At 38.7% G+C, this 27,645-nt stretch overlaps 1 protein-coding gene across 2 annotated transcripts in view; it reads right to left on the bottom strand.

Moving 5' to 3' along the window:
• Positions 1-27,645, bottom strand: part of FGF14 (fibroblast growth factor 14) — a 595,595-nt gene that overhangs the window by 561,498 nt on the left and 6,452 nt on the right. Inside the window, exons 1-2 of one of the 2 annotated variants that reach the window (XM_032315403.1) lie at positions 25,756-25,872; positions 23,790-23,824 (exon numbers count right to left, since the gene is read on the bottom strand). The exons of the other annotated variant lie outside the window; for it this stretch is intronic. The gene's annotated coding sequence lies outside the window, so the exon portion shown is untranslated. Of the gene's footprint in view, positions 1-23,789; positions 23,825-25,755; positions 25,873-27,645 lie in introns of those variants that run through there. 2 annotated transcript variants of the gene reach the window in all.

Raw genomic sequence — 27,645 nt, 5'->3', positions numbered from 1 at the left:
CTCCACCCCCATCCCCGCCCCCTCCCAAAGACTTTAACTTTCCTCTTGTCCAACAAACTTTTATTCCTTCTTGAAAACCAGCTTAAAAGTCACATATTTAGTGAAGCCTCCATCAAGCTTCCTTCTGTGGACGTAGAAGCAGTTCATTTCATTTGTTATAACATTTGTCACATGTCATCATAATGTCAATTTCACCTCTCTCTTTCTAGAGCTATACTGTGAGCTCCATGTGGGCAATGATTCTGTCTTAGTTATTTTTATATCTCCAGCACTAAACATAATTCTTGGCACATAGAAGATGCTTAGTCATGTTAAATATGTTAAATAAATGAATACAAAAGTAAGCACTTTAAAAGCTTATGGAAAGGAAAAAAATTAAAAATAAAATTAATTAATTAATTAAAGCTTAGAGAAAGGAGAATTCAGTATGTTCTGAGGTCATCAGGAATTGCTACATTAAAATATACACAAATAAAAAGTTTGTACATAGCATGTTTTACATGGACTAATAAAGTAAGAAATTACTCAAAGCATGGATAATCATGCCTTAACCCGTTTTAACTTTAGACTTTCTCAAAATAGGATACACTGATGCCATGATACATGTTCTTTAATATACTGTAGGTTTGTAGTCCGAAGAGGGCTAGGGTTAGGATTTTTTTTTTCCATTTAATTTAACATTTATTTTCATTTTATATCCAGATGTCACATTTTCTACATTAAAATATAATCATGCTGACTCCCCCCAGCCCCCATACCCTCAGAGAAAAAAGGGAAGAACTTTACATAACTGGAAAGATGGAATGCACAGAGAAGTTGCTATTGCACCAAGTAACAAAGAACACAAAGAAACCAAAGAGTAGACATGGCAGAAGTGCATAGAAGACAGCTCAGAACTCACAGCAAGAAGGAGCGAGAATTAAAAAGGCAAAAGCTTTTAAATGCTATCACTTGTGCCACAAGATTACCCTGAAAAGGCAGAGATGGGTCAGAAAACAGGATCAAATAAGGGATCTATTAAACTTAAATTCTGGAGTTTAGAGAAGTAAGAAGATATTCTTCTATCTGCACCATCATTGTCTAATTTTATTTATTATTATTAAACAGTAACACTTATATTTATAGTGTTTCAACAAAGTAAGCCACTTCAATGCTATAATTTAGCCTCCTCACTTATTTAAGTAGTGTTTCTCTCTATTTTGTTCAGAAATACTACCACTTTATTTTAAAAACCTACCAAACATCTAACCCAAAATATTCTTATAGCATTTAGGTAGCATTGCCAGATTTAGAAGAAGGAAAACAAAAATAAGAAAACTAAAGAATGCCCAGTTAAATTTGAATTTCAGATAAACAATAAATACTTTTTTAGTACAAATATGTCCCATACAATATTGGGGGCACACTTACACTTAAAATAAAATTAGTAATTTATCTGAAATTAACATTTAAATAGTTGTCCTTTATCTGACAAGTCTACATGTAACAGACAAGAAGACTAGCAATAAATAGATGTTAGAAGAGTCTTAGTTGACTAAAGAGTGCTACCTAGAAAGGTTAGCTTTCCTGACACCCCAGGGAAAACCTAAGGACCTCAACCATTCCCACCCCCTTCCCACCCGTGGTCTGAAATTTGGTGTGGTGAAGGCATATCCAAGATCATGTCTGATGGTAGTTTTTTACAAAGGAGTGCAAAGGTGATGTTCTCAACAGAACTAGTCCCAGGATTTTGTCTATGATTGTCTCAAAGGATCTTATTTTACGACTATTATAATCTGCACAATAATACTGATTATATACAAAAAGGCAACAGGTATATGGAAAGGTACTCAACATCACTAAGAAAATGAAAATGAAAATCACAAGGAAATATCACCCCATACCTCTTAGGATGGTTATTAATAATAATAATAAAAAAGATACCAAGTGTCAGTGAAGATTTGGAAAAAGGGAACCCTGGAAACACTATTGGTAGGAAAGTAAATCAACATGAGCATTATGGAAAACAGCATGGAGATTCCTCAAAAAATTAAAAATAGAACTACCAGATGACCCAGCAATCTCACTTCTGGGTATTTGTCTAAAGGAACTGAAATCAAGATTTCAAAGAAAGACCTGAGCTCCCGTGTTTATTATAGCATTATTCACAACAGCCAAGATACGAAAACAACCTAAATGCCCATCAGGGGAGGAATGGATAAAGAAAATGTGGTCTATACATACACAATGGAGTGTCATTCAGCCTTAGAAAAGAAGGAAATCCTGCCCTTTGTGACAATATGGATGGATCTGGAGGACATAGGCTAAATAAAGTAAATCAAACACAGAAAGGCAAATAATATATGATCTCATTTATAAATGGAATCCTAAACAGAAACAGAGACTGATTTTCGGCTGGGGAGAGGGGAAAATTGGGGAGCAATGGTACAAGTTTCAGTTATGCAAAATAAATAATTTCTCAAGATCTACTAGATAGCATATGGCCCAGAGCTGATAAAACTTAATTGTACACTTAAAGTTTTCCAAGAGGGCATATTTTACGTAAAGTAGTCTTTCTGCTACTACTACTAATCATAATGGAGGCAAGAGGTACTTTAGGAGGTGATAGATATGTCTGTGGCCTAATGATGGTGATAACAAGTGTGTATTCACCCCTAAACTCAGCCAATGTGTACATTAAATATGTACAGCCTTTTACATAAAAGCGGTATAAAATACTGTACAATAATGTGGTACAAAAAAAATTTAAGTTAACAAGCACAAGGGAAGTCTCACCACTGTGAGATTTATATGCCTTGTTACTATTAATCCTCACAACATCCCTACAAGATATGTGTCATTATCTCTACTTTACAAATAGGGAATCAGAGGCTGAGATAAAGTAATAATCTGCAGTAGGACAGACAGTGAGGAAGGCTGGAAAGGAGACCAAAATCCAGGTTTGTTTGGCTCTATAACCGTTTGAATATTTAATAATGATGTTGTTTACTGACCTTAAGTGCCCATATTCTACTAAAAATTAAAGAAAATGCAAAAATGTTCAAATAAACTGACAGAGGTAAATGGCCTCCAGATAGAAAAGTTCCTATATAAGAATACACATGTATCTGTGTGTGATCACATACAGCTTTCTCTAAAAATTCTTCTCTAAAAGCGTTTTGCAACGCCAACTATCACCACTCCCCTAAGTTCTTTCAGTATATTTGAAGTTTCCTAGGTAGTACATCACTGCCCTAAGAAGTAGCACATTTCCAAAAGGGCCCACCTAATTTTTAGCTATAAACATTGTGTATTCAATCAGTAAGGTACAGGCAGGTAAATACAAAAACAATCTTCCCATCACTTTTCTGCCTCCCCAGGTACCAGGAAATAAAGCGATCATAATACGCTAAGACAGAGCAGAATGTTCATCTGAGTCATACCAAGAAACCCAGTTACTGCTAAAGTGAAATTTAAAAATGATTGAGGTGATTTTTATGATCAGCCTTTTGGATGTCATTCAATAATATTGCAATACTACTTCAAAGAAGATAATTCAAATTTAAATGTCACTCTGTCTTCAGTGTTGTTTATCAGCAGTTGAGTATTAAATTGGTAAGCTTGATTTATGTTATACAATTCAACCAGTATCCGATTCAAACATTCTTATAATTAAGCCAATATTTGAATAAATGGAATAAACACAAAACTAAGTTTGGTTGTGAGGTTCTCATCTTCAAAGGAGTTCAATTAGGATGGAAAAATATTTGGTAGGGATGTTATAAAGTAATGGCTTTTAACCTTGACTGCACATTGCAGTTACGAAGGGAGATTTAAAATCCACCAATGCCTCCGTCCCCTCCCAGGAGATTCTTAAACAACTGGACTTAAACACGTGAGGCCCAAGGCTCAGGTCATTCTAAGAGATGGCCTAGGCTGAAAGCCAAAGCTACAGCAAGAACTCAAACACTGGATGGAAAGTTGGGGTGGATGACATTTCAGGACCCTTCCAACCCAGAAGTAAGTTTGATTGTTGATGGGACCTATGCTATAATACTGTACTAGACTAGACCTGAAGCTTGTTTGTATGTGCAAAGTAGAAATAAACTGTTGCAGTGATGTTTTTGGCTAGGGGTAGTTTCAAAGTATTAAGAGAATGCCACTATTATTTACACTTCCTTCTCACAGGTAGCCTATCTTCTCCAGGTTTTAGAGACTAATACAGTGAAGAAATATAAAAACTGAATAATTCAATGAATTAAATTATTAAATATCTACTGAGCATCTACTATCTGTAAGACACTTCTTTAAGGTACCAAACATTCAATAATGAGTTAGCCAGAGTCTGAGATCTTACTGAAACTTGCAACTTAATAAGCACAGATGGCTATAATAGGAAAGTAAGGTAAATATGTTTGATGTCTAAGCTCATGATGGTTCATTTAAGAGATTACATCAGGTTGTAAAGAAGAGGAAGTGCAGGCAGGATTATGTTTTTAACAGTATAAAAAAAAATACCTGAGACTTCTGATTGAAGGAAAATAAATCACAAAGTAACATTTTAAAGTTGAAGATCAGATTTTATGTATATCAATAAGCAGATGAGTCAGACTCCGTCACCTCCCTAAACACTCACTGACAGGAATTTTGTCATGGAAAATCAAACAAAATCCTTCTGGAGATTCTTTCAATCAAAGGCTAAAGTGAACATCTCTAAAGTGACTCGAGATATATTGGCAGTCTGTGCAATCTAACCAATTGCCAATACCTTGAAACAATTTCATAAAAACATAAGCTTGCTAGTGAATTATGCTGATTCCATGGTAGAAAGAACACTTCAGATATGAAAGAATATCAGTGAATAAACAGACATTTGCTACACTCTAGTTAATAGACAACTAACCTTACACAAGCCAGAGTCTCAAAAGGCACAGCAAGGCATCAGATCTAGAATTCAAGGAAGACTTGGATGAAATGAGCGATAACATCCACCCAGTCATTTCAGCCAACCCTACCCCAGTGGAACTGGAGATTCTTAAAGTGATAGGAAAAGTCATCCACTCAGATAAAAAGTAATACTTCAGCTGTCATAATTACACCCCCCTATACACGAAATCCACATCCATATGGGATCTGAGTTAACCCTCACTATTGGATGCAGAATCGATTGAGGGGCAGGGGGTTAGCAGGAGCCGGAGGAAGTTGTGCTCTTCATCCTCTAATTCCAGCATGGTATACAAATCACAGCTGTGACCAAACCAGAGCCAAGAGAGAGAGTGTGTGATTCAAATAATAAAATGTTTTAGCTGAAAGTGCAAGATACTGGAGTGTACTAATGACTTTTAAGTCCAGTCTTTGACACAAATTATAATCCTATTATGATAATGATGGAGAAGACTAAGAAAGATTTTATCACTTAAAAAAAATCAAATTAAATCTATCATTAAACCTACCTTTTAAATGAAGTAAATTAAAGAGCTGATGTTCAGAAGATAAGACTGCGTATTAGGAAACTACATTCTGAAGTATAAAATATAGTTTGTAATTTAGAGCTATGTCCTCCAAATTCTAGTAATGAAAAACAGTCATGTGAGTTTCTTTCCACATAAGATAACCAGTTCTTAGTCTTAAGAACCAATCTTAACTCAGCAAATAAAATGGCCATAAAAAGTCCTCTGTCTTCTTTATTTTTCAAAACTGCTCCTTAAAAAGATTAACAATAGATTAAAAACTACAACATAAAGGCAAAAATCATAACCAAAAGACCAGGACAACCTAATGTACCTTCTTTTTTTAAATGTATCTTCTTCCTTTATTATGAGTGCAAAACTAACTAAAATTAAAAAAAAAAAATCTATTCATTCTGAAACTGTGGTATCTAGAGTCCATTTCTCACACTGATATTCTAGATTTTAAAGAATGAGTCAGAGGGTTCTCCTCTTAATAACAAATGCCTGACTGGCTTCTGTGTCTTAAACATTGGAGTGTCTAAGAACCCTGTTCTAAGATGTCTTCCCCTCACTGTTTCTCCTCCATGCCCTCCTTCATGCCTAAGCTTTCAGTTGTTGGCCACAAACCGATGGTGCCCACATGTCTTTATGCAGCCAGGCCTCTCTTTTGAGTTGTAGATACAATTGCTTAGTCCACAATGTTCTTAAACATATATTTTCCTCACCCACAGCCTCTCCTGGAAAGAACTCCCACTATAAAATTCTAAATAAATAACGTAACTAAACATCAAAGGAACAAAAAAATAACTTTAAAAGAAACTTCACTGTTCTTGGTATTATATTAAATATTCAACAGAAAATCAGTTATTGTAATTAGTTGATCAACATTTTGAATCAGGCCATTTATCTTTACTTGCTAGTTTCTCAACTATATTTTCTTGGCACATTGAAATTTTATGTTTTCCCATGAAACACAAGAAAAAGAAAATTCGTTGTGGCTCCTGAGTGGTAAGTAGTCGTCATGAGTCTGGTGGTGCCAGGAGTTAGAAATAGCTCTAGTCATCTGACTTCCAGAGCAGAGTGTGTGTGCTCACTGGTCCAAGCTCTCTCCCCACCAGGACAGGATTCTCATTGATGAGGCCGGGCATTTCCTAAAGGAGGCAAATATCCTTAAAAGAGGCAAATTCAAGCTAGGCTTTAGATCTCTAAGTTACATTTTTTTCTAAAAAAAATAAATTTTTTCTGAAGAAAATAAGCAGAACCCAACGTTGTGAGGTAGGAACAAAGGAAAGGGCTACAGGTTTCATGAATAATGCGAAATTGACAAAATGAGCTATTTATAGTGTTCAGGTGTGAGGAGCATCACCAACAACAAAGCAAAGAGTTGAATACACAATAGAAAGGGAAATGTTGGGGGTGGGGGGATCCCCAGGAGTAAAATGAAAAGTTCAAAGCTACAGATGAAGATTTTTATGGCCAAAAAGTAAAAAAAAAAAAAAAAAAAAAAAAAAATGACCAGGCAGCAAATCTCTGAGACAGCAAAATAGTGGTACAAAAGACTGCTTTAAAATGTGCTTCATTCATTTACTAGAGTAAACAGCGTCAGAGAATGAGTACAACCCACAAAATTTACCTCAAAGTTTTTGAGGTAATTACTGTTGGATATAAGCAATTAAGGAGGATAATAATAAAAGTGAAGTAAAATATACAGATTAGAAAAGTTTATAAAATATTTTAAAATATTTATTTTGGCATAGATGATTCAAACTCAACTCCACCTTATATACAGGGAAAAGTACATACTGTAAAATTCTAGCACAGATATTTGACAACATTATTTAGCTCAAGAACAATATAAGGACTTCAAAACTGTCTGTCTGCAGTCAGTCCCAGTCTGGGCAAAACACAAAATGTTCCAGGTTCTTTTCAGTCCTGAAGGCTTGCGAGCAAAGAGCTGGGTAGACCCCAAGAGTACAAAGGAGGCCCAGTGAGAGCATAGCTTGGGGCCTTAAATCTGTCTTCCTCCAACCTTTACTTCCATATAGCATTATGAACCATATAGCATTAGCTACAGATAAAAGCTTGATAGTATTACATTAATTTAAAAATTATCATTATTTTAGCAGTGTCACCCACAGGAAAATGTAGGAAAGAAACTAACATTGTTTCTAACAAGCAAGTGAGGAGCAAGGAACTAACAAGCAAATGTCTATGTGCTGGGGATTGCGTTGGGTACATTACTTATTTATTCTCTTTTAGTCATTACCAGAATATAAAGGAGGTTTCTCCCTCTACTACCAAAAATAAAACAAGCCTAAGAAAACAACTCCCAGCTCCCAAGAAATCACAGCTAGGATCCCAAGCTTTATCTAATTCCAAAATTCACACACTTATACTTTCTTTATCAGGGGGAAAAAAAAAGGCAACAAAAAAAAAATTTTTTTTTTAAATACACAACTATCTAACAGTAACTGTCAAAGGAAGCCAATAACAACACAGAGGCACTGAGTGGCCTTTAGACAGTCATCAAAAGTAGCCCTCCACACCAGTAGGTCTAGGGACATCTTGGCTAGCACAAGCCCAAAGAAGAGAGAATCATCTGGCTTGGACTTATATCAGAGATATAGTGAAAAGAAGGGCCATCTGTACCCCAATGTTCATAGCAGCGATGGCCATAATCGCCAAACTGTGGGAAGAGCCAAGATGCCCTTCAACAGATGAATGGATAAAGATATGGTCCATATATACAATGGAGTATTCTGCCTCCATCAGAAAGGATGAATACCCAACTTTTGTATCAACATGGACGGGACTGGAGGAGATTATGCTGAGTGAAGTAAGTCAAGCAGAGAGAGTCATATGGTTTCACTTACTTGTGGAGCATAAGAAATAACACGGAGGACATTGGGAGATGGAGAGAAGTGAGGTGGGGGAAAACGGAAGGGGAGACAAACCATGAGAGACTGTGGACTCTGAGAAACAAACTGAGGGTTTTGGAGGGGAGGGAGGTTGGGGTTTGGATGAGCCTGGTGGTCGGTATTAAGGAGGGCACATATTACATGGAGCACTGGGTGTGATGCATAAACAAGGAGTCTTGGAACACTGAAAAAAAAAGTTAAATTTAAAAAAAAAAAGATCCTTCTGTAATATGGAGGAAGACATAAAAGACTGAAAATTTTCTAGGCTTCCTACTAAAGAAAAATGCCTAGGCAAATAAAAATCCAGATTTTAAAATTTTCATTTTTTTAACATTATAATAACACCATCAAAAACCACTACAAAAGCCGTTATTTGTACTTAGAACTTTACTCCCAAGTTTAGGTTAGGGATATCTAAGTTAAAGGCACTAAGAAAAATATGACCATTGCTTTCAAGAAAACCAAACTTATTCTAACCTGCATTCATTCAGCGAACCTGCTATGTGTCAAGCAGTGTGTCTGACACTGGAGAAGCAGAAATAGCAAAGCGATCTCTCCCTTGTGTTCATCTGTATATCACCCGTACCTCCAGGCAATGTGAATATACGCGTACACACAAACACAAATACACATACATACACACTCAAAAAGCATTTATTATATATATGTTTCTGGATGTTAAATGTGCATATAGATTAGACCAAAGAATGTCAGCATGCTAAGAACACACTGATGTTAACAATCTTATCCTGTTCTGAAGTTTGGGGACAAAAGTACATTAGTAAGAAAGGTGAAACAAAAGTCATGTCACATTATTTCACCCTTCTCTGACAATGCACTTGAAAATAAAACGCTTTTTTACATCATCAAACAAAAAAATTACTTTTGGAGGGGAAAAACTATTATCTTCCTTAGAAAATGACACCAAGACTTTCCAAAGCTCTCACTGGAAAGCCAGCCAGACCTTGTATAGCCTCCATCGTGCCTCCTGAGTCTCATCTCCCCTCTGGGTGTCTCACTAATGATGGCTTCAAGAGAGAGAATACTGGCACTGCTCTGAATTTAATACTTTGGTTCAAGCAAAGGTAAATAGCCCTTCTCCTAATCCCCCAGTGCACAGCCAAGGCAAAGCTACAATACTTAAATATAAGATCATTAAATATTTGAATATAACACAAAGAAAATCAACATAGAATGCCATGGAACCAGATAATCTAGCATACCGTTTACCTGTTTTCAGTTTAAACTTCAATACATGAATGTCTCCATGCTAAGCTTCCAACCTGCCCCAAATGTCTAATTACATCTAATAACCTAATAACCAAACCTAAGAGAAGCATTTGGGAAAGTATGACGTTTCTTTCCCTATGTAGTTTACTCTCACTTTCAAGGTTGAAGTTCCTGTCTGTCTGAACTTTTCCTCAGGTGATTGGACCTGAGAATGTCTACCTGCTATGGGAGAGGCTCCACCTTTATATGACAGGGCTTGACTCTACTAGAAAATATGGTGAATTTTTTTAAACAAAGCACAGTAAGCTGTAGCAGCAGGGGTTGTAATGTTACAACTTTAGATGACATTCATATCAAGGAATGTTTGGGTTTTGAATGAGATAGTAAGGTAGTGAACCAGAATAAATTTAAATGAAAGAAGTATAATTTATTATCTCACAGTGAATTCTCACCTTTATTACATTAACATCAAAGCTAACAAGAAAAGTTAAGTATAAATATAGTATCATATTGTCAGTATATCCATGAAATGCCCATGCTTTGAAAATTGATAAGGAGAGTCAAAGCAATATTTCAATCAAAGATAAATATATAAAAACCCTTCACTCTATATATTCCATATATCTATAGTCTGTGTTCTATTTTCACAGGGATATTAATTTCTTAAAAGTGCTTGTAAGTTTCACAGACTATAATTTTTTAAGTGTTTATAAGCTAAACTACAGTGAAAGTATGCATATATTGTTACTAAAATTTTTTCATAGTATCTTAGAGTTTCATGTATTATACAACAAAGTTGTTTCTTTAAAATACCAAGACATTTTTAGATTGTTCTTTGGTAAAGTAAATGAAGAATGGTAAAAGGTCTTTTGGTTATATATTAACTTAAAATGAAATTTATAACTCTCATGATATTTTCAACAAATATTCCTTGGACAGTTGCATGTCCACAGGTGAAAAAATGAAGCTGGACCCTTACCTTATACCATATATATAAAAATTAACTCAAAAAGAACCAAAGACTCAAATGTAAGGGCTAAAACTCTCAGGAGAAGATTTAGGATTAAATCTTCAGTTTCTTAGATATGACAGCAAATGCACAAATGACAAAAAAAAAATAGATAAATTGGACTTCATCAAAATTTAAAATTTTGCGCATCAAAGGGCACCATCAAGAAAGTGAAAAAACAATTCACGGAATAGAAGAAAATATTTGTAAATCACATACTTGATAAGAAACTTGTATCCAGAATATATAAAGAACTCTCACAAATCAAAAATAAAAAGACAAATAATCCAGTTTAAAATGAGCAAAGAATCTGAATAAACATTTCTCCAAAGAAGATACACAAAGAGCCAATAAGCACATGAAAAGAAGCTCAATGTCATTAGTCATTAGAGAAATGCAAATCAAAACCATAATGATATATTACTTCACACTCACTAGGATGACTATAATCAAAACAGCAGACAATAACAAGTATTGGCAAGAATGTGGAGAAATTGAAACCCTCACGTGTTGCTGGAAGAAATATAAAATTGTGCAGCTGCTTTTAAAAACAATTTGGTTGTCTCTCAAAATATTAACACAGAATTATCATCTGACCAGCAATTCCACTGGTTGGTATATACCCAAGAACACTAAAACTTATACATGGGTAAAAATTTATACACAAGTGTTCATAGCAGCATTATATTTAGTAATAAAAAATGGAAATAACACAAATGTGTCTCACCTGAAGAATGAATAAACAAAATGTGGTATATTATACAATGGAATACTATTGGAAAATAAAACAGAATGAGGTATGGATATGTTCTACAACATAGATGAACCTTGAAAACATTATGCTAATTGAATGCACTCACATATTTTATGATTCCACTTATATGAAATATACAGAAAAAGAAAACCCACAGAAACTAAAAGTATGTTCATCCTTGCCAGGGTATGAGGGGAGAGAAAGATAGGGAATGACTGCTATAGGTAAGGAGTTTCTTTTTAAGTTAATGAAAATGTTCTAACATTTAGACAGCAGTAATAGTTGCAGTTGCACAAGATCTGAATATACCTAAAAAATACTAAAATATACACTTTAAAAGGGTAAATTTTAAAGTATATGAACTATATCTCAATAAAGCTCTCATAAAAGTGATATTTAAAATTCATAATCTGGATCTAAGAAATGCATTTACAATGATATTATAGTTGTACCACCAATTATTTTAGATTACTCTTATTACAAAAAATATTCTTCAGTTTTCTTATAATTCACTAGACAAGTATGCTTATTAATAGCCATGTAAACATATTTAAAAGAACAACAAAAAAATCTACAAACACCCAAAAAGGCATTTCCAGTGGGCCCTGTGGAGCAAAAACCAATTTCTAGTCATAACCTATTCTATAGCTGTTACTATTGACATTGCATTTTTCAACTTAAAAATGCACCCCAGCTGGGGCGCCTGGGTGGCTCAGTGGCCTGAAGCCTCTGCCTTTGGCTCAGGTCATGATCCCGGAGTTCTGGGATTGAGTCCCACATTGGGCTCTCTGCTCGGTAGGGAGCCTGCTTCCTCCTCTCTCTGCCTCTCTGCCTACTTGTGATCTCTGTCTGTCAAATAAACAACAACAACAACAAAAATGCACCCAACCTATTGTGAAATGCTATCTAAGGACAGGCATGGACTCTGCATTCTGTCTGGAATACTCCAGCCCAAATCTATTCCTCACTCGGTCCAACATGCAAACTCTCATGACATAACTGGCAGTGGCAAAGGGAAAAGGAAACAGGGAAGAAAAGAGGGAGGAGGATGAACCAGGTCATCCCTCCACCTCCAGCAATGTTGCTTCTCTAGCTCCAGGACGGACCCAACCCCGCAGCCTTCCATCTTTAGCCAACCTTCTTATCCCCCTACTCCCCCTAGAAGAACGAAGATCCTGTCTTCATGAATCATCCACTGGGCCAAGCATACCATTCTTCATGTAGAAGGAATTCAATAAGTGTTGGGTATTGAATCAACCAACTGAAATGGGAATTCATGCTTTAAAAATGTTTTTAAAAAATTAAAATAGTTTTTTTTAAAAGGAAACCAATCTTCAAACATTAAAATCTAAAATATCAGTTCTTAAAAAAATAAAATAAAATATCATTTCTTAATCATGGTGTCATAATCACTCACGTACCATGATGTCTGCTCAAGTAGTTTGTCACTAACAATAGAGTACTAAAATTTGTCAATGATTGACTTTTTTGTATAATTAGAATATATTCAAGGCTATTGTTCTATCAATGTCCTTATTATATTAATTCTAATATTATTTCTTAAGTAGAGAAAGGAGTAAATGACAACTAATGAGCAGAGACAATTATTCATAGAAGTGTATTAAACATGGGGATGTTATCTATCATGACGCAAACTTTCATTCCTCCCAGAAAGCCCTCCATGCCCTCTTGTTGGCCCCATAGCATCAGAGCCACAGATAGGCCTATTCCCTACAATATTAATCAAAAGAAATTAGTTAGACTCTACAGATATATACCGCAAGTCTACATAGTTTATTTTTATTAAACCATAATTTCTAATCCAGGTAAGGGTCAGTCCCGAAGTGACCACAGGGAATTAACTTAAAGGGAGCCCTAGAATGAAGGCTATTATCTCCTCCTTCCATATCAAATGAAGTAGCCAAAGGAAAAACAAAAGCAAAACAAAACAAAATAAACAAAAAATAATGCATGAGAACATCTAAAATAATTGAGATTTTCCAAGTTTATTGCTTTAGATGGAAGGTTAATAAGGTGCTATGGAAGAGTCATAGCAGTCCTTAGGAGAATATAAGTAAAAAAACTATTGGCAAATACAGTAGCCCCCCCCTTATCTGTGGGGGATATATCCCAAGACCTCCAGTGGATGCCGGAAACCCTAGATAGACGTTTTCCCTATATATACATATGCATGATCAAGTTTAATTTATAAATTAAGTACAGTGAGAGATTAACAACAATAGTAGAGCAATTAGAACGTACTATAATAAAAGTTTGTGTGTATGTGGTGTCTCTCTCTCTCACACACACACACACACACACAAAATATCTACTTGTGCTATATTCACCCTCCATCTTGTGATGATGTGAAACGATAAAATGCCTACGTGAGGAGATAAAGTGAGGGGAACTATGAGGGTATTGGAACACAGTGTTAGGCTACTCTTGAACTTCTGACCATTGGCCAGAAGAATCATCTGCTTCCAGTCCCTGTTTGCAGGTGGGTAACTGAAAGCTTGGAGAGCAAAACCACGGACATGCAATGACGGCTGAAAGTCTCACCACAGACAGTGGAATCAATGACGCTGGACATCAGAAAACTTCGCACTGACCATACGAGTCCAACAGCCGCAGAGTCAGTTAGAGTGGTTTTCATTTCCTCCCAATGAATTTTCAAATAGCTTGAAGTCCTACTGACCATATATTCTTTTCTTTCATGTCTTATTTTCTGCTTTCATCTAATACTGGCCCATACACAGGGATCATGATAGAAAACACAGAAACCTATTTTAAAAAACCTATAGTGTTAATTAAATATACCATATATTTGGAGGCAGGAACTCTGACTTCTAAGCTACGTATATGGCCTACTTCTCTGAAAGAAGTTTAAAGTGCTGGTTATAGTGTAGATATCCTTAACTACCCAATACCAAGATGTCAGACTAGTTAACATTATTTATAAGTAGACGTGCTTAAAAATGTCCGATTCAGTCATTACACCTATGCTGCATATTTCAGTATCTTATTTTAATTAAATTCATCTCAACAAAAATCTACTTGAAAGTCATGAAATGAACTGGTAAAGTTATGAAATATTCTGTTTCTTAATTTCAAAATCATAAGCTTAAAAACACAAAATACGTAATCTATTATTTTTGAATTGATCCTACTTCTTAGCTATTTTTTTCTGCCTTCAATTTACTGTTAATATGAGCCCTTCTCCAATGGCTCTCTTGGGTGAAAGATTGTACTGGCCTGCAGATGAAGAAAGTACATAAACATCCCGGATTTACAATAAGCTAAAATGCTTAGCATGCATTCCATAAATTCATTCAACACACCTATAATTTGCCCTGCAAATTAAAAAAATTCAAACCACAACTTAGTTAAAACTAGTATACCACTAGTATATAGTATATCACTATTCAGCATCTCAAAATATAGATATTTTGCAGTAATGAGATATAGCAATTGGGAAATAAATACAATGTTTATGACCTGAAAGTCACTTTTACACAATTTTTAAAGTTCCCTATACCCGTATGGCAATTGTATGGTGTTTATTAGCAATACCAACTTCTACCATTTTCCCTAATTGTCTTATAATTCTGAAAAGGAAGATTAGAAGATATCCTAATGAAATCTACAATAATATTAAGAAGCATTTCTACCAAGTATAAATTTAAAAGAACACAAGAAAGAAAGGGTTGAGGGTCTGCCTTACATTTAATCTGTTACAGTGAAAGGAAAGACATCGTTAGGCAAAAACGGTTACCAAGATTCAGAGATAATGCCTCTTCTGCTTTGGATCACACAAAGAAGAGAAGAAGGTTATGATTCAGAACAAGTTCAATGACTCTAACGTCCTTTCTCAAGGCTCTCAGAAATCCATGTTATTGGGTACCAGAAAGACCAGACAAGAAAGTGTGCATATACCTATGCCAACCCATGTAACACAACGTGAATTCTGAAGCAACATCTTTAAAGGGTGTTCATTTTGATTTTTTATTCAAAGCTATGCTAATACAACACCACTTAGGCCTTTTACTTAACTCTGCTGCAATATTCCGACCTTTCGCATTGTACAACTATTACCTTTATCCTAATTTGGAAAGAGTTTGATTAATTCAGTTATGCACTAACCCACAGAAACGACAGAATTCAGGTTAATGCTTCCAGTTTGCTCCTACCACAGTGCATCTACTACTGCTATCACCTAAAATAAACCCATTCCCCCTCTTGCCTGAATTATGCTTGCAACCCTGTAAGTATCACTCTTACAAACTCTGACCTTGAATAAGGATCCTAGTTCTAAATCAAAGAAATTGAATCTGTGGGATTATGGACACTGGGGAGGGTATGTGCTTTGGTGAGTGCTGTGAAGTGTGTAAACCTGGTGATTCACAGACCTGTACCCCTGGGGATAAAAACATATGTTTATAAAAAATAAAAAATTAAAAAAAAAAAAGAAATTGAATCTGCTGCTTTTAAGACATTACCAGGTACATTTTTATAAAAGCTAAATTGCCATTAGTAATTTAATAGGCTCATTTTAATAAAAGTTATCTTCCTTAAAATATCAGTTTGTAAAAACATGCAAGAAATAGATATTGACCCCTAAAACACAACTCAAATTCTTTAACAGAAAATAGAAAAACAAAACTTATTTCCAAAAGTTGTGCTTCTAACAAACTGTTCCTTAATTCATCTCCCCACTAATCCTGATCCACTAATGGTCACTGAGGGTTACTAAGACACATGTCCACCACTAGAGCCAGAACAGCACACTGTACCAGGACTCTTGCAGGAAAAAAATGTGATCCAAGTTGTTGAAATATCCAAATAACCTTGTATCCAAATAGCCCATGACATTTTAGTCCTTCCCAGTGTGGTGTTTCACTGGAAAATATCATCTCGCAGAGAAATAAACTACCTTATGAGTACATAAGTACCCCAAAGTTGCTCGGTACTATACCTTGAAAGTACTGAATGTCATTCTCACCATATTTAAGAAGCCAGTAAAGCTACCAGAACTAGAGAATTTAAACTGGGATCTGGCCTCAAATTATATAAGATAACACGTGATCTATGTTCGTCTGTGTACCAGTGACATGTAACTTTCAACAGCATATTCGCTACACTTCCTGTCTCACATTCTCAGCAAATCATTGATTTCAAGGAGTCACCTTGAGCCTCCCCGATGACATCGCTTTCTCCCATTTACACCTTTTATTTCAGCATTACAAAGTTCAGAGGAAGCAGTGGCCTTCCTGTTGCAGAGTGTCTTGGTGTGTTTTTGGTTTCTCTCTTCGCAAGCACTGAGAGAGATTTCGCCAGCCCATATTCAGCCATACTCAGAACCACCCCTTGACTGGAGCTCCTGTTTCCCACCTCCAATTAAGAAAGGATATTTCACTTGCCTGCTTCTTACTATGAAAGCCTCCGCCTTGTGCTACCCTCCCACAACCAGCTCCACCAGTAATACTTTCCAGCTGTACCAGAGCAATTCCCAAGCATGTCACTCCCTGCTGGGGAAACGCTCTCTAGTTCACTGATTTTTACTACATCCAGCCTAACTCCTCTGCCAGGTTTTTGGACTCCAAATGATGATTCCTCTAATCCTTTAAAATATGATTTCATTAGTGTTCCCACAAATCCCCAGACATGTACCTTTCCTTCAGTCTTTGACTTTCCACTCACAGTTCTCCCCCTGCCAAGAATATACTTCTCTTTCCTGCCAACTGAAACACGCATTCGAGAGTCAGCTCAGGTCACATTTCTCTAAAAGATTTCCCTTCCCTCCCCTGACATTGCACATGGGTGTCCTACAGCACTCCAGCTAGCCTTCAACGGAACAGGACTCTCATTTCTGGTATTCTCCATACACTTAGCTAAGTACTTGTGGGCCAAAGACCAAATCCTCACAGGATATTTTAAATCTCTCCTGTAACGAACATAGACCATATCACATATTATTTAATAAATACTGATAAGATTATTGTATAGGATTATATATCATCTATCATCTCAAAACCTCAGGGTCACTTTCGAATTTAGAAATAACAGATATTTTCTATAGACTAACTGCATCTTTGGAACAACAAAAACAGCAGTCCCAAGAAAGACTGAAAGGGAAGAAAGTGTTGCTTTTCAGAAACAGATTAAAAGGACAACACATCCATGGGATTTCTGCATGTCTTGAAACAGCTTTTATCTCAGACTCTTTGCAAGGATATTGCTACCGTGGAATCCAGGGATAATGTCTCCTTCCAGGTTAGAAGACAGATTTGTTTCCTGACCAGAAAATAAAGATGATGCCTCCCTGCAGAGCAAAGGTTGGGCAGCATTGCTAGCCACTCCTTAAAAAACAGAAAATTGCCTAACCCCGGAGTTCCTCAGCCATAACACAAACCCCAAGTGCAAGCTCTGCCTGGGTCACTCAGCATTATCCCTGGGGGGATTTGGGGACAAGGGGAATCAATGAGCACATGAAGCTCATGCTGCCTGCTGTGCCCCGAGTAATAAAATCCTTTATCTCTGGCCCAGGAGTCTCCTGTCTTCAGCCAGCATCTATGTAACTGGGGCAGGCTAATGTGGTAGTCTGAAAATTGGGTCAACTTGCAAACACTTTGTAGTTGTGGACAACTTCGGCCTGTCAACCAAAAGTAAGTCTGTTCAATTAGGAGTTTCTAGTTTACAAAAAAGATAAACAAAAGCTACCACATCACATTCTGCGTATCTAGCATTCAGTGATATGGCTGAATCTTGAAAACCAAATGCTGAGTGAAAGAAGCAAACTCAAAAGTGTGAGGACACCATGATTTAATGACATGAGGCTTTACCGCATGCTAAGGTTAAGCGAGAAACATCAGAATGGTGGCTGCTTCTTAGAAGACTCCCGGATGGAAATGGAATATAAAAGAGAAGGAGATTTCTGGGGTGATGGAATGTTCTATGTTTTGACCTGGGGTGCTGGTGATAAGGATACAATAGTCAAAAGACAGCAAACACTACGGTAAGAACTGTGTGTTTTAATGTTTATCAATTATGCTCAAGACAAAAATTACAAGTTCTAAATGTCTAAATACTGAATATATTGTAGTCTCTTTTAGTTTCAGGATATAATGATTCACAGACACACGAAGACATACTGGCCAGCTTCACACACATTCTTTGAACATCATCTTTCAAGAGGCAGCAACAACAGAGTGCATAAGAGTATCGCACTCTGAAGTAATACTACTCAGGTTTGTGCCTGGATCTCAGCTGTTAGCTAGATATTGTCAGGCAACCTCCTTAACCTCTTCACGCCCGGGTTTTATCCTTTTAAATACAAGTAGAGTCGACCCTTGAACAATACCCAGCTTAGGGGTGCTGACCCCCTGTGCAGTCAAAAATCCATGTAAAACTTTTGACTCCCCCAAAACTTAACTATTGACTGGATGTCTTCCCGAAAACCTAAACAGTTGACAAACACATATTTTGTATGCTATATGTATTATATATTATATTCTTATAATAATATCTCACTTTTTCTTAATTTTTCAGTCCTTCTAGGCTACATAGTTTTTCTGCAAGTTTTTTTTTTCAATTGTCAGAAATCTCAAAAAAATTTTCCAATAGATTCATTGAAAAAAGGCCACATACAAGTGGACCCACACAGTTCAAACCCATGTTGTTCAAGGGTGAACTGATAAAAAAAAGTTCCTACCTGTGGTTATGAGAACTAAGAAGGTATTATAGGTGAATTGCTTTGAAAATAGAAAGTATTCTCTAAAGATCAATTGTAATTATTATTTATTTAGGGATAGTGATAACATAAAATTCAAAGTAATTCAGGATATTTCTGTTAAAGTAGGAGACCAATATGCTTTTAAAAATCTAGTAACTTTAGGGATGCCTGGGTGGCTCAGTCAGTTAAGCGTCTGCCTTTGCCTCAGGTCATGATCCCAGGGTCCTGGGATCGAGCCCCACGTTGGGCTCTCTGCTCAGCAGGGAGTCTGCTTCTCCCTCTCCCTCTGCTCTTCTACCTGCTTGTGCTCGCTCTCATTCTCTCTCTCTCTTAAAAAAAAAAAAAAAATCTAGTAACTTTAAAGAACACTTTTTAGTGGGAATATGAGTTTGAATATTTATTATAATAATACCACCCAAAAGTCAAATCTAATAAGGCAATAGATCCATATCATAGTTTTTTATTTTTTTTAAAGATTTTATTTATTTATTTGACAGACAGAGATCTCAAGTAGGCAGAGAGGCAGGCAGAGAGAGAGGGAGAAGGAACCAGGCTCCCTGCTGAGCAGAGAGCCCGATGCAGGGCTCCATCCCAGGACCCTGGGACCATGACCTGAGCTGAAGGCAGAGGCTTTAACCCACTAAGCCACCCAGACTCCCCCATATCAGAGTTTTTTAAATGTTACTGAAAGCACAGAAAGAAAAACTTAAGTCAAACAAATGCCACTTTTGGTGAATATCTCAAGTCCAGATAAACATGTCTCATTTACTTTCTGACAACTGTATTGTTAGCCTTTTTTGCCCTTTTTTCCCTAATGTAATACATGTGAAAGTTGAAGGTCCAATTGAATGTTAATCCTGACCTTGCCTAAAGAGTAAATCGAGGACAACATTTTTGAAAGACAACCCTCAAGGAAATATGTGAAAGGACAAAATCTGGGGTATGACAGCACAAAGAAGGGAGACTGGGACACAGGGTGAATTCGCAGCGACGGAAAAGCACTTTGGTGAAGGACAAAGCGAAGAACAGAGATTGAACTCCATGGCTCTGAAGATCAAGCCCCGCTCTATCTTCAGCATATAAACCATATAAACGGTATGTCTGCCAGAGAATCACCTCAGAATTTTGCTCTTTAAGATTATTCCCAAGATGGCAAAAGGGAATACAATTAGAAAAGAGAAAATAAACAATAAGCGATCATGATGCAAAATTTCTATCCTTCTAAAATTCTTTTTTTTTTCATTTTTTTTTTTTTTTTTTTACTGCATCATTAAACTAGTTCTAACACTTAGTATCCACTCCATTGAAAGTATCTCCAGGATTTCATATCCACTATTATATGTATGACATATGAGAAATTTTATGTCACTGAGCTGGCACATGAGAGGAAATTTTCAATGGAAAAAGGAAGGTGATGAAGTCACTGATAAACACAAATTCCTAGGAAACAAGTCAAGTCACTGGATAATAGAGGAGGAAGGGGCCTATTGGGTTAGAGTTTCCAATCTGCCCCACCAGGACAACGTGGAAGCAGGGTGGTGATGTCTGAGTAGTTAATTAGAGTAGGGACTTAGGCCTCCAGGCAAACGGATCCTTTCTTTGGCGAAGAATTACAATACCTGGGGTACAACAGTAACACAACGAAAGATGAGTTTCAGCCTTTGAAATACTTGGCTATAAAAAAACAACAACGACAAACTGTTTTAATCTCTAAGTCTTTTTTTTCACATTTCTTCCTTTTTAAGTACAGCAGTAGTGCACCCTGCGCTCCACACAGGAAGTGGAGAGAAAAGAGATTGCAATCCCTCCCAAACGACGCTTTCTCTAAGAGGCAGCGTTGCAGAAGAGGTTACCACGCACTTCAGCGATTCACTGTAATTGTGCAGACAACAAAACCTTACGGGCGGGGGAGGGGGGAGCATTTTAATTACAACTACATTCAGTTCTATCTAAAAAGCAGGTGCGCACACTTACATATGTAAATTCAGTAAAGTTCACACTTCCTTTTCTTGCCAGAGTTGAATAGTTAATTGGAAAACTTGGCTTTTAATTGCACTCGTGGACTCCTCAACTGAACAAAGTATTGTGTACAAAAACATGTACTTTTGACAAAGACCTATATATATAATCATTAAAAAAAAAAAAAAAACTTTTGACTTTTCTTCCTTGTAAAGCATTTTTTCTGTCCCTGAGGACTTCCAGGTGTGAAGTGAAGAAAATGAACTCTTTATCCTAGAGCAACTCTCCTAGAACTGCCTACTTAAGTTTTGATCTAAAAAGAGAAATTCGTCAGTTTTCTACTTGCTATTTATCGCTACCACAGCTCTTTGATATGAAGAGTCTGAAGAGAGCCAAGTTTTTACCCCATGGTAGTGGAGTTTTTACCCCATGGAGATGGAGACGTGTTATTGGCCAATGGCCAGCAGATCAGGATCCACGAGAGTTGTCCAAATCAAAAACCTGTGGTCAAAACATTCTAGACCCTCCCCTCTCCTTCTTCCCAAATTCAAATTGGCCACTGAGATAGAAGGACTGCACTTCCTCTCCAGCTCCTGTCTGGACCTACCACTTCTACTTCAGTTGCTGCCTTTGTGGACTTTCTACCTTCAGTCTTGCCCCACTCAAAGCTATTTGCACCCCCTCTCCACCATAGCACTTGTCTCAAAAGTAAATCTGACCATGCCACAAAGCACACGATCTGTTCTTGACTACTGACACAGTTAATTTGGATATCGGGATCCACAGAATGGAGACAGGCCCAGTGACCTTGCCCAGTCAAGGAAATCTAACATATACAAATCACAACCCTCCAACTAGGCTTTAGCTAGCTTACCTTACATTAGAAAATGGGATTTGCGGTCTTCATGAGGAAATCCCTAACCTCCCAGCCAATCATGCCTGTTTTTGTGTTGCCTCTTCTAATGCTTTTTAAAACTCACACTTGCCCAAAATTCCTTGAGAAGGATGTTCCAACTACTTGCCAGCCCTGTACTGCCCTAATCAAGGACTGTTTTCCCTTGAAGAAAGACATCAAACTGATTAGTAAATTGTTTTAGTTTTGCAAATTGCCAGTTTGGGCAATGAGATGGGACCTGAAGACAGCTGCTAAAGATTCCAGGGACAGCTTCTAGAAGCAGGTGGAAGGTACCCAAAGAGCCATTTTACTTGCTACCTCTTTGGCTGCTCTGGGAAGCTTCTCTCTGATCAAGCTCTACTTATTTTGCATTCTGAGCTCCTCAAGTTTGTTTATCTTACCCCTTCCAGATGGAAAACTGGGGTGTGAGGGACTCCAGGTTTTTCACAGTGAGATTTGTGGCCAAACTCACGTACAAGGTAAGCTCCTCTGGGGGTGTTCTTTCAGTCTCAGCAACTGTGTGGGCAGCCAACAATAATAAGTCTGCTTGAATTATGATGGGTTATTTAAAGGGAAAATAATGGTTATCCCTCAATCTAAAGAAAGCAAGATGGCAGCCAGTGGGGGGACAGGATTCACAAAGTTTCAAAGTAAGTCCACAGCACAAACTGCTAGGAAACTTGGGGAAATTAACTAAGACAAGAAATTCAGACTTTTCCAACCAATGGCACATCAAAATCTAAGTGCAAGTTGGGTTATTAAAAGCCATTAGGAAATTCACTGCTATAAAGACATTTTCTTATGAAAGGAATAATAGATCTATTATATTACTAATGGGGATCTCATAAGCCTAAGTCACAGAACCGGTGGGCATAGGTCACCTAAAAGCTCTTAAAGGGTTTGGCACCTAACTGGAAGACACCTGTGCTAGGGTAAGTTGATCAGAGAATGAGTTAGATCGATGCTAAGCCACCTGCCAACTCCAAGAAAACTTCTATGTAACAAGGCACACTGTAAAACACCACAAAATCCCCAACCCAATGGCACATCCCTCTTAGGTATAAATTTGGCTCTGAGAGACCCAACGCTTCACTGAAGAAATGGGATCCTCAAGTTCCAAAGAATTAAGTGTGACATATTTCAGCACAAACATTTATGACTAAGGACTATAGTCCCCAAGGATGTAGGTATCTACAAATCTAAGCAAGACAACCTAGATTTAAAATGGCCTTTATGGGGAACATTCCAATTAGACAAAATCATTCATTTAAAAAGTGAGCCTGAAAGTAAGTATTCCCAAATCAAACAGAATGGGTTACCTATTTTAACTGGCATGCAGAAGCCTTTGAAAGACTTCAAAAGTCCAAAAAACCTTTATGGAAAGATTTACTGCAAAAGGCTAATGAAAAATTAAGGACACAAGAAGTACCGGAAACAAAAGACTACGAGAATGAAATGACTTCTACTATTCCCTTCTTTAATCTTCCTTGACCTCAGTACTCACTAATCCTCTATCTGCACTGACTTTCCACTCTAACAGACTACATGACCATAAATAAAAGTCTGCCGATGTCCAGACTATAATGGCCTATATCCAGAGATCCCTGTATCTGCCACCAAAACAGTGCCCCCACATGGGCCCCTTTCAGGGTTGACAGGACGCCAAGGGATTCTAGAGTAAACCACTACCAGTATTCCCTTAAAAAACCAAGGGGAAACTAAAATAAAATTAATTTAAAAGCTTTGTCAAATTCTGGTAGATTCCTCAGCTTCACTCTCCACTTCAAAATCCACTCACTCTGGAGTCCTGGAGAAGGGATCGGGAAAAACTAACAAAAGCCAGTAAAGGGTGAAAATTCTTACCAGAATCAGCTCTCCTGGATCTCTGTCTGTAATGCCTGGTCAAGAGAGGAAGGTAAAATCTCATGTTATCCCTTCCTTTTCAAGAAGCATTGGATATTGATGCTTTATCTCCCAAGGGCAGCTATTGTCTTATTTGTCTCATTTTATGTCCACTTGGCTTGGGAGCCAACAGGTTGGGGACCCTCAAAATATAGCCAGACAGAAGTGGAGGTTGCACTCCATTGGTGGCTAGTGTCCTAGAGACTGTTGCCAGCTCTCAAGGGGATTGTGTAAGTCTTAATTTTGGCTATCTTTGGGAGTTGCTCTAGATCTTGGGAGAGCAGTATCTTTTGTACCTTCTTTGGGGATGCCTCTTGCATCTAAAAGATTGTTCAATACCACCAGGAATATTTACTGTTTGTCCTGGCTAAAACCTGACAAGATACTCAAAAGGACTTCTTTAAGTAGCTCTATGGTTATAAGTTTGCTGCTATTGGAAGCTGACAATCAGAACCTCGTGAAAACTTATTTTTTAGTCCTTCTCCCTTAAGCTAAATGAAACTATGTACCCAGATGAAAAGAAAACTATTTCAAAGACACATAGCTCTAAATCTAGAACACAGGAATCTTTTGGTTTCCATCTTAGGTAAAGATCTTCTCCCTGACCTAAAGAAGCAAATAGTAGTTGGATGGGTGGTCAGCCCTTTAAAGTTGCAGCCCCACTTTAAATTGTAAATCCAACTTTAAATTGCAAAACTCAACCAAAAAATGCAACCCAATTCTTTGTGGAATTAAGAACAGTCCTTGTCTTATAAATTATAAATGGTAAAGTCTTCACAAGAACAGAAATGCAGCCCTGGAAGCAATTTAAAACCCATACATCATTTTTATCAATCCCCAAACTTCCCCTGCTACTCCTTAAAAGCTTGTAGGTATTGTAAAATCTTGGATTTAGGAAACAAATCCTCCTCATGGGAGAAGCTTGCATTCTTTCCTTGTGCCTTTGAGATGTAAATGTTCTACCCAGCTTCTCTAGGAACTGAAGGACCCTCTTCTTCGAAAAGCAAACTTCAGGGAGGTAATTCTCATCAGAAGGAAAAAAAAAGAAAAATGGGGGAAGCTATTTGGAAATTAGGCCAATGAAAAATCTTTACAAAGTGAAAAGCCATCTGAACAGGTTACCCTAATTTATTCCATCAATCTGGATCCAGCTCTTCTTTTATAAACTAGTGAGTTTTGCATTACAGTATCCTCAAAATAGTTTTTTTTTCCAATTTCTAAATTTACAGTGACGTTTTAAGATTCAAAACGCCTGCAAGTCTCCCCAGTAACCTAAAGGGGACAGAAGCCAGTATAGAGAGGCTCCTCCCGCCAACATGCGTGGAGGCTGTAGGAAAGGCATCCCTGGAGAGTATAATGGTTAGGACAGAATGCCGCCTGTTTCTGCACCAACCACACAACTCTGCACAACGCCCGAAGAGCTCTTGGTAGTGTCACCAGTAAAACACAATGCGTTTCTTCTTCCCAGGTTCAAAGATGGTGTGTGTCTACAGTTCAAAGCCAGCTCTCGGACCAGTCTTCCTCTCCTCCACCGTGAAGAGTGGCCACGCCTCCAAGAGGGGCAGGTCAGGCAGGATTCCCCGCAGCCGCCCTCCGGCTCTCATCCTCTCGGATTCTAGAATACCACTTAAGTATACGCAGCCTGGTCCACGACAGACACCGGCAGGAGGCAAGAGCTCCCTTAAAGCCCGGACCGGGCGGAGGGTTACAGAAGCTGGAACAAGAGGGCTGAGGCTGACCTGAGCCTGTTCTGATATTGCGGCTGAGGAAACTGAGGCCCAGAGAACTGCAGGAGCAGCCCCGGCTCTTCCGGTAGCTGGTGGGGAAGCGGAGAGCCCCACGGGGCTCACCTTCCGCGAGTCCTGTGCTGGGGCGCGATGCCCCGCGGGTCAGCTCTTTCAGAGGGGCGGCGGGTGGCGGCGCCCACCTGTGGGCCAGGACCGACCTGGTTCCGCTCCCCTCCAGCGCGTGCTCGGGGGCGCCCCTGCGTGGACGGCGGCCGGGTGGCCCACAAACGCGCCCGCTCAGGACCAGGGCGGGTCGCTCCGGTTTCCATAGCAACGGATACGCCGACCGCCGGTCCCCAGAGAAGGCCCGGGGTCAGAGGTCATCTCTGTGACAACGGAAGCTTCCCGCGCTACGGCGGCTCGGCCGGGCCGCTTCCGCCGCATTGCGATGCGGAGCACCCGGCGCTCCGAGGCGAGGAGCGCGTGGTGGCGGGTCCCGGAGGCGCGGTCCGCGCGTCACACGCAGAGGAAGACGGTGCTTGGCCTCCGCGCCGCCTGTCTGCGGACTCGATCCGGCCGACTCCGAAGCGACTTCGCCGGGACACCCCGAGGGGCTCGACTCCTGGAAGCTGCCCGGAGCCGCAGAGGGGCCGGCTCGCGGTTCGCAGACGACTGGGGCTCGCGGCTCTGGAACGCAGGGGCCGCGCCTGCATTCGTGCCTGGTGCCAGCCCTTGTCCCTGGCGCGCTCTCCGCGCCCCCGGCCCGAGGCCCCGGCGCCCCAGCGCCCCAGCGCCCCAGCGCCCTCCACCTTTGACAGCGGCTCCAGAAGGGAAAAGCGAAATAGATGTGGTGGTGGCATGTCCAAGGAGCTACCGAGTTGGGAGAGGACGGCTTTCAAAATGCTAAGGGAGGGGGGTACCTCCTTTCAAAGCCGCTGAACTAGAGGCCGTTTGGGTGCTGCCCCCTCGAGAGCAGAAATAAGCCCCAAAGGAGAGTCGCAGTTACCATCTTCAGATAAGGAAGCTCAGTAAAGAAAAGAGGGACAATCCAGTCGACGGTGGTGCAATGTCTTCCTTTACAGGAGAAGCAAGTTTAAGATGAGAAAAGACAAGGAAGGGGACTCTTGCAGAGGGAACCTACGATGCGTTCGCTATTCAAGACGAGAGTGCCAGAAGGGGAGCCTGCGATTGGTCTTTGAGTTTGTATTTTTGAGTGAGACCTCAAGTTTTGAGATTTCGAAAGAGGCTATTATAAAATGTGGGCCTAGGGAACGTCAGCAAACAGGCTTGCTTCATCATGGCCAGAAGAAGAACTAGGAGTCCACCAACAACTTTCCCTCTCTGTTTTATCCTAAAGAAACCAAATTCTTGGTTGGCATTGTTGGAAAGCTGTAAACATTAAGTGAGCTTAAGCAACTGTAATTTATACTTGCAGTTACATTCCCACAGTTAACTTTCACAAAGAATCCTACTTTCCCTATTAATTCACTTAATAAAAGTGGCCTGAAAACTTGCTATGTATCATAACTTGAGTTTTTGTCAGGGAACAATGATAAAGGCCATAGTGCCCAACAATTGCTGGGTGACTTTGCTAGGTAGCTTTAATAGCTTAGATAAAAGCTTCGGTTTCCCTGTAAAACCTGTCTGCATCATGCCTCCCTTTTGCCTTGCAAGACCTTAAGAATTCCTTCTTTCAACTTCCCTTTTGTCATCCTACCTTTTACATTCTGACCAAGCTGAAAGTTAACTTGTAGCAACTAGAGAAATACACAGCGAAAACAGCGGCGACAATGCTCAGCCCTTAAAAAGCAGGAGAGCAAAAACAGTGCATCTCTAGAGGCATATGGAGGAACCGAGACGTCTCCCTCCGAAAATTCCCTGGTCTTCAGTGCTCAGGTTCAGCTCTGACAACTCAACCTGGTCTGTGACAAACAAACTGAATCCTTAAAAAGCAGAGACTGCGGCACTGCGAAGGTAAAAGTGTCAGTAGTATTTCCCTGACCTACAGTCTCTTCTGGAGGTGATCCTAAGGTGAAGCTCAAAGGTTTTATTAAGAATATAGATGTTATGGGATGCTTGGGGGGCTCAGT

Source organism: Mustela erminea, chromosome 15, assembly GCF_009829155.1.
Source record: "Mustela erminea isolate mMusErm1 chromosome 15, mMusErm1.Pri, whole genome shotgun sequence".
NCBI lineage: Eukaryota > Metazoa > Chordata > Mammalia > Carnivora > Mustelidae > Mustela > Mustela erminea.
This window is presented reverse-complemented; position numbering and strand designations above follow the sequence as displayed.